We start from the raw sequence: 7,944 nt of genomic DNA on the forward strand, positions 1-7,944 counted from the left end.
TCAACTTCTATGCTGTATATCTTCCTCCCCTCTCTGATTTTATCCTCCAAAACTAGTGAGACCAAAATAAAGTTCTGTTCTTTCTGGCCAATGGCTATCTGTGCTCCCTTGCTCTCTGTCTTCCGTAAAATTCATGTATTGTAAAATTAACATTTAACCACTTTAAACAGTTTCTTGGCATTGAGTACAATCACTATGTTCTGCACCATCATCTTTTTCTTCCAAAACATTTTAATCACCCCAAAAGGAAACTTCATCCCCTTATCAAGTAACTCACCACTCTTCCATCCCTCTAGCCACCGGTATGTTTCTTTGTCTAGTCTGGAAGTTTCATATAAATGGAATCCTACTTCATGTGTATTACAAAGCATTCAGTTATAAAATACTTTATGAGGACTTCCCTGATGGCACAGTGGATGAGAATATTCCTGCCAACAGAGGGGACATGGGTTTGATGCCTGGTCTGGGAAACTTCTACACACCTCGGTGCAACTAAGCCCGTCCATCACAACTACTGAGCCTGTGTGCTACAACTACTGAAGTTCAAGTGCCCAAAGCCTGTCCACAGCAAGAGAAGCCACTGCAATGAGAAGCCTGGAAATTACAACCAGAGAGTAGCTCCAGCTCTCTGCAACTAGAGAAAGCTCACGTGCAGCAACAAAGACCCATCGAAACCCCAAATAATTAATTAATTAAATTATAAAAAATACTTTATAAGGGATGCAGTAATTTGCAGTTCAAATCACATTTTTATGTGTACAAAATACTTGATTATTTTGAAGGCATTATTAAAATAAGTTTATCTTTTCCAAATACATGTCAGCATATCATGGATCTTAAAATGTCAAGAATTACAGCAAAGGTCCCTCTAGTCAAAGCTATAGTTTTTCCAGTAGTCATGTATGGATGTGAGAGTTGGACCATAAAGAAGGCTGAACGCTTAAGAATTGATGCTTTTGAATTGTGGTGTTGGAGAAGACTCTTGAGAGTACCTTGGACTGCAAGGAGATCCAACCAATCAATCTTAAAGGAAATCAGTCCTGAATTTTCATTGGAAGGACTGATGCTGAAGCTGAAGCTCCAATACTTTGGCCACCTAATGCAAAGAGCAGCCAACTCATTGGAAAAGACCCTGGTGCTGGGAAAGATTGAAGGCAGAAGGAGAAGGGGATGACAGAGGATGAGATAGTTGGATGGCATCACCAACTCGATGGACATGAGTTTGAGCAAGCTCTGGGAGATGGTGAAGGACAGGGAAGCTTGGTGTGCTGCAGCCCATGGGTCACAAAGAGTCAGAGACGACTGATCAACTGAAAAATGAACAGCAAACAACGAACAACAAGCACTGCCTTGTAGATATCCAACTGCGTTAAAAAATGACCAAATGCTTTACAATCTACAATCAATTTGCTGATTATCGAAACATCATACTTTATAATCTATGTAATTTATGGTATAATATTTAAAATCATTCTAGTGTTTGCAAAATACTTTAAAGTTTACAAAATATTCATTCATCCCAGAAACACTTATTGAGCCTCTGGTGTGTGCCAAGCATGTTCTAGGCTCCTAGGGTCAAATGCTTCAAAGTAGTTAAGACCATTTCTGTGGTGGTCATGCCCATCAAAAGCTATCCCATTTTGAATTATTTGATTTTTTTAAGTATTTAATTTTTAAAATTTTTGGCCACCCTGCGAGGCAAGTGGGATATTTTTTCCCTGACCGGGAATTGAACCCACGCCCCCTTGCAGTGGAAGTGTATTGTTTTATATACTGGACTGCCAGGGAGGTCACAAATTATTTTATAAAGAACAAATCCTATATTAATAAACCAGTTATCACTGACAAACACACTGCTGTCTACACATTACTTTGTTATTTAGTGAGCTCATACTCTACAATATGCAAGAGACTTTGTCTCTTGTAAATAATTTGATTATTCAAAAGCAGACAGCAATTTACATCTTTCCAATTATAAAGCATTTTACAGTTTTAAGAGCACCTGATGATTACAAAAGAATTCAACTTGTATGGATCACTTCACATTAAAAAAAAAAATTTGCCTTTAGAAAACCTCTGTAATATTTACAGAGTATATTGCAGTACACAAAACTTCTTGCTGTTTACAGAACATTTTGTACTTTTTAAAGTACTCCTAAACTTACAAAGCACTTTAACATTTACAAAGATTCTACTATGTACATAGGATACAGCATAGATAAATACTGGGTGGTTTACAAAGTATTTCATAACAGATAGCAATATTTCTGTCTACAAAATACCTTAGCAGAGTACATTGCTGCAAAGTGATTTTTCACTTTACAAAGTACATGTGTCAATAAATCGTTTGTATTGCTCACAAAGAAGTGGCCATTCACAAAGGGCTTTATTTCTGAAATGGAGCGGGACACTACGGTCATTCCCCATGATGTCCTAACTGCCTTTTGTCTGTGGAAAAAACTTTCGCCAAAGAACAAGTTTAATCAGAAAGTGAGAAAATGCAGAAGCAAAGAAAAGCAGTCAAACAGGACAAAACAATAATAGTTTAGTCATTAAGCGAAGTCAAGGACTTTTAGTTCCTGCTCAAGAGCTATAGATAACATTCTAAGCCATGTTCTGTGAACTGTGTTCCAGATACTAAAACCCCCACCGCGTGGAAGAAATTAACTACAAGACTGTAGCCATGACTTAAGCTGCCATGATTCCAAGAACAGACCTCAAGAAAAAGGGAACAAACTGACCCTGGAACTGAATTGCACTTGGAAGAATCAAGATGACGCTGGTCCAATCACTGATGACCAATTTCAAGATGACTATCAGAGGACTTCTCTGGTGGTACAGTAGGTAAGGATCCACCTGCCAATGCTGAAGATTCCACATGCTGTGGAGCAAGTAAGCTTGCGCGCCACAACTACTTAGCCTGTGTGCCTAAAGCCTATGTTCCAAATTAAGAGACGCCACCAGTGAGGGGCCTGTGTACCACAAGGAAGAATAGCACCCACTCGCCGCAACTAGAGAAAGCCGGTGCAGAGCAACGGAGACCCACACAACCAAAAATAAATAAATAAATGTAGTGTTAAAAAACCTTAAAAAAACAAATCAATAAAAGACTGTCAGAGCTGACTGTGTTTCTGCATGCAGCCCCCTCTCTCAATCTATAAAAGCTCTTGCCCACGGATTGTTGAGAGGGAGGGGGACAAAAGTTTAGCCTCCCCCTACTCCCAGTTGCCAGCATGCAAAACAAAGCCAACTTTCCTTCCAACCAACTTTACTTCTCTATTGGCTTTTGAGCAGTGAGCAGCCAGACCCCACTTTCAGTTACATTTCTACCTACAGACACATGAAAACAGAACAGTAACTTGATGGTAAATAGGACTTACCTTTAGCTGAAATGGTAAAGACTTTGCCTGCAATGTAGGAGACCAGGGTTTGATCCCTGGGTCAGGAAGATCCTCTGGAGAAGGGAATGGCAATCCACTCCAGTATTCTTGCCTGGAGAATCACACAGATAAGAGAAACCTGGCAAGCTACAGTCTGTGGGGTGGCAAAGAGACGGCTATGACTGAGCAACTAACACACACAACTTGATGACAGCAAAAATGTGTGAGACACTTAGGCATGCTGCTGAGCCTGGGATTAGGCAAGCAACCAGGGAGATGTCCCTGCCCTATTGGAACTGACACCAACTTGAGGAGAAAAGTAATAAGATGCTGGCAGCCAGTGATGAGAGCTATGACGAGAAGCCTAAATGGCTAGGATAGGAAGTAAATAAGTGGGGGAAGTTCATTTGGAGCAAAGCTTTTCAGTGACTGAGAGCTGAAAAACTCCTTTCCCAAGCAACTGGCCACGTATAACCTTCCTGCTGACACAGTCATCATGCTTGGCTCTTAAAATAACTTTGGGAGGTGAGCAGGTATCATAAACTAGTCTTGACTCCGGGAGATGTTATCTAGTCTATTTCAGACATTAGAAGACTGAGAACTAAGACATAAGGTGGACATCTAATGTCTTAAAGGAGACCAATTTGGAGCATTGGATTCAGGTTCCTTACCAAAATGAGCTAGAATTAAACATCCAAGGAGTGTCCACATAGGACTTCTATTTCCATGACACTTAATGTGCTCACTAAGTAGTGGGTATTTGGGACATGACTTTTGGTCCATTTAATTAGCCTGTGACCTAGAAATGAGGCAACTCTTTTTTTTCTTTTTTTGCTGTGCCACCTAGCATGCAGGATCTTAGTTCCCCAGCTAGGAATCAAGAGGAAGTGTGGAGTCTTAACAAGTGGACCACCAGGGAAGAACCAGAAATGACTCTTTACTACAAACGTTCCAACTCACTAGCTTTTCTAAGGGCTTCTTGGAAGGCTGCTCCTTGTCACTGAGGTTTTCTGAGACTTACCTCATCCAGAGAAGTGAAACCAGTCACCTCAGACTGGGACTTGAACCCGGCCAAAATCCAGTTTGGGACCTGAACCCCCACAGCAGGGACTCAAACCTGGCCAAAACCTGGTCTTCCACACATTTGATTTCAGGACTTAATGAAGCTCAGGTTCTTTGTGTCTCAGCACAGAAGGAATTCAGCTAGAGGCAAGATGATAAGCAAGAAGTAGAATTATTAATATAGGACACCTGTAAGAGATGCAAGCAGGCAGGTGAGGGGGCTCTACCCCACAGATTAAGTGGGCTACAATTTAAAGTCAAAGGGAAAAAAAGGAAAAAAAAATAAAGTCAAAGGAAAGTGGGAAGGGGAAAGGATTGCCTTCTTTGAATTGACATCAGGCTTACATCACTAGCTCCTTCTTCATGTTGGGCAGGAGAATGTCTGACCCTCCCAAGTCAAACTAGGATTATCATAGCACTTATTCAAATCAGTAGAAGGCTGGTGATATTTTTCTTTCACCTGATGACCTGGGACATGGATTGTGCTTTTATTTATGGCTTTATAGTTAAGCAAGCCTGCTTCGTGCCATGACATTCTGATAGCTTTCTAGTGTGTGTGTGTGCACTTTGTCGCTCAGTCATGTCCAACTCTTTGCAACCCCATGGACTGTATCCATCCAAGCTCCTCTGTCCATGGAATTTTCCAGGCAAGAATACTGGAGCAGGTTGCCATTTCCTACTCCAGGGGATCTTCCCAACCCAAGGATTGAAACTGCATCTTTCAGATCTGCACTTTTGTGTCTGTACTAACAGGCAGATTCTTTACCCTGTGCCACTTGAGAAGCTTTCTTGAGGCTATCATTAACTTACAGTAGTCTTCCAGAATGTCCTAGGATTGACTGGTTTGATCTCTTTGCTGTCCAAGGGACTTTCAAGAGTCCTCCAACACCATAGTTGGGAAAAAAAAAAACTTCTCCAACACCATAGCTCTCAGTTCACACACTGCTATAGCCTAGCTTGAAGGATTTTGAGGATAACCTTGCTAAGATGTGAACTGTGTGCAACTGTATGGTATTTGAACATTCAGTTTGCTCAAGGACACCTGGGTTTTCTCCCAGGCTTTCTTTTAGAAGGAGACTTGGGGTAACTCTCCTAGAATCTTCTCTCTACCCGAAGCTAAGTCCTTCATGACATCCCTACTGTGAGAAGTTAAACATCTTCTCCCTCCACCACTCCCTGGATTAGGAAGACATGTGAGGCAGATTCAGATTTTAGCCTTACCTCTGGAGTTGTGCTGATCACATCTACCTTCCACACCACCAAGGGGGCGGGCAGACCACCTAAGCCACCCCTCCAGTCCAATCCCTGTATGCCATAACAAAAGATCCTGCATGGGGCAAATAAGGCCAAGCACAGTCAAATCAATAATTAATTAAAACGTAACCGCAAACAAGTACAATTGTACAGGTTCATTCATTAAACATACTGCTTCATTTTCCCCCCAGTTTTCCTTTTCTCTTTTCAAAACAAAAACAAAGATTTTTTTCCCCCCATAAAGTCAACAGCTTACCAAGCTCAGGTGAGCACGCCCTCTTTGTTAAAAGACTCTTTCTGTTGAGCTGAGGTGGACTCTGAAAGAGGCTGACGACCATCCCACGAGGGTGAAGGCAATGCATGTTGTTCACCAAGAACGGATCACACCTAGGGAGTAAATCTAATACCATGCAGCACATTTCCTCCTCATTGGCTTAAATGTTTTTGATCCTAAATAAGTCCTTTGCTTTCCTTTTACACACCTGAAGCCTCCGCTGAAGCTTCCCTCCCACCCGCAAAGAGGAGAGAGAGAGGAAGGAAGGGGGAGAGGGCTGGGGAAGGTGAGAGGCTCAAAGACGAGAGAGAGAGCCTGCCTGATCCTGAGTCCGAGGTCGAGTATGGGTCTTCTAGAACATTCTAGAACAGGTCAGCTAAGATAGTAGCCCCTCTTCAGGGCAATACTTTGGCCACCTGATGCGAAGAGCTGATTCATTGGAAAAGACCCTGATGCTGGAAAAGATTGAAAGCAGGAGGAGAAGGGGACGACAGAGGATGAGATGGTTGGATGGCATCACCAACTCAATGGACAGGAGTTTGGGTGAACTCCGGGACAGGGAGGCCTGGCGTGCTGTGGTTCATGGGGTTTCAAACAGTCGGACACGTCTGAGCGACTGAACTGAACTGAACTGAACTTCAGGGCAAATCCGCAGAAAGGCCAGACAGCTGTGTCTGGAGCCCCGCGCGCACCCCGCGCGCGCCCCCCGGTCCCTCATCCGCCGCCAGCCGGCCTTGCAGTTGCAGCCCTTGTCCCGCAGGGGGAGCACCAGCCGCAAAGGTGGCCAGCTCCGGGAGCAGAGCCGCGCGCTATCACTTCACGCACTCGGCCACTAGCGAGAGCTGTCCGACCCGGTCACCCCACTACCAGCTGAGAATCAGCTCTCTCCTGCCAATGCCAGACCTGTGGCTGGATGGGTGGGTGGGTGAGGAAGCGGCCGGCATCGCCATGGTTAGCGTTTGTTTTCTTTCCAAAACAGTTTCAACAGCAGGAACCAGAACTGAGGTTTTGTAATCAGAGGTCTGGCCAAGTGGGGAATGGGTGAAGGTGGTGGGGAGGAGGGCGGGAAAGGGAGGAGGGAGAAAGAAGAGGACGCTATCTTCAGCCCTGAGCTCTTCTCCAGACCCAGTTCTAGCCTCTCCCCTGGAACGCTTCCCTGGCCTGTTGTCTTTTTGTCTTTAAGCATTTATTGAGTCTCCTCTCAAGGGGTGGGGACACTTCAAAGACTGGGATGGTTCAGTGGGAGCGGCACCTGCCTGGGAACAGTGACAGTCAAGAATCATTTCCCAGCCCTAAATCCACCCAAGGGCCAGGCACCAGACAACCAGGACAGCCCTGGTGACCCAAAGCCCAGTTCTACACTGCTGACTCTGTCCTGCCTCTCCCGGTGAAGACCCAGGTCTGCACCTTCCCCTCATTCCTTTCTGCCTCTCGACCAGCGCTGCTGCCTTTTCCTGTGGCCCTGTGCGCTGGGCCTCACGTTCCTGGGGGAGATGTGGCGAACATCCAGTTTTTCTAGTATGACATTGACCTCTCCCTCCATCAGTTAGAATCCTGTGAGTACAAATGAGACAACCCCCAGAGGCTGGGGAATCTGATCTTGTCACAGAGCTGAGCCTGGTCCATCACTCCAGGCCTGGGGGTGGGGGGACAGGAACGCACAGGCTCAGGTGACCTGCGGTGCAGAGCGGTGAGCAGCAGGGGCTAAGCCACAGAGGTGAGTTTGATCATGACCCTGCCATCATCCAGCACTGTGAATTTGAGCGAGTTTCTTAAGCTCTCTGCCCCACCTTCTCCATCCAGAAGCCCTTAAGTGAGTTAATATATGGAGCATGGGGCGTCTAGTGGCCTGTGGGGAGCATGATACATGAGTGAGGTGTCATTACTGATCGACAGGAGTTTAGTGAGCACATATGTATTAGTTGCTCAGTCATGTCCAACTCTTTGCATCCCCATGGACGATAGCCTGCAAGG

The 7,944-nt window shown here is 44.7% G+C and overlaps 1 long non-coding RNA gene across 1 annotated transcript; it reads right to left on the reverse strand.

The window, feature by feature from the left end:
• Window positions 1-22: 22 nt before the first annotated feature.
• On the reverse strand, window positions 23-6,618 carry LOC139029862 (uncharacterized). Its single transcript, XR_011482110.1, has 3 exons — window positions 5,953-6,618; window positions 5,664-5,769; window positions 23-4,583 (listed from the first exon to the last, which is right to left on the reverse strand). It is a non-coding gene; the product is annotated as an uncharacterized lncRNA (long non-coding RNA).
• Window positions 6,619-7,944: the final 1,326 nt, after the last annotated feature.

This window comes from Odocoileus virginianus, chromosome 20 (genome assembly GCF_023699985.2).
Source record: "Odocoileus virginianus isolate 20LAN1187 ecotype Illinois chromosome 20, Ovbor_1.2, whole genome shotgun sequence".
Taxonomy (NCBI): Eukaryota; Metazoa; Chordata; class Mammalia; order Artiodactyla; family Cervidae; genus Odocoileus; species Odocoileus virginianus.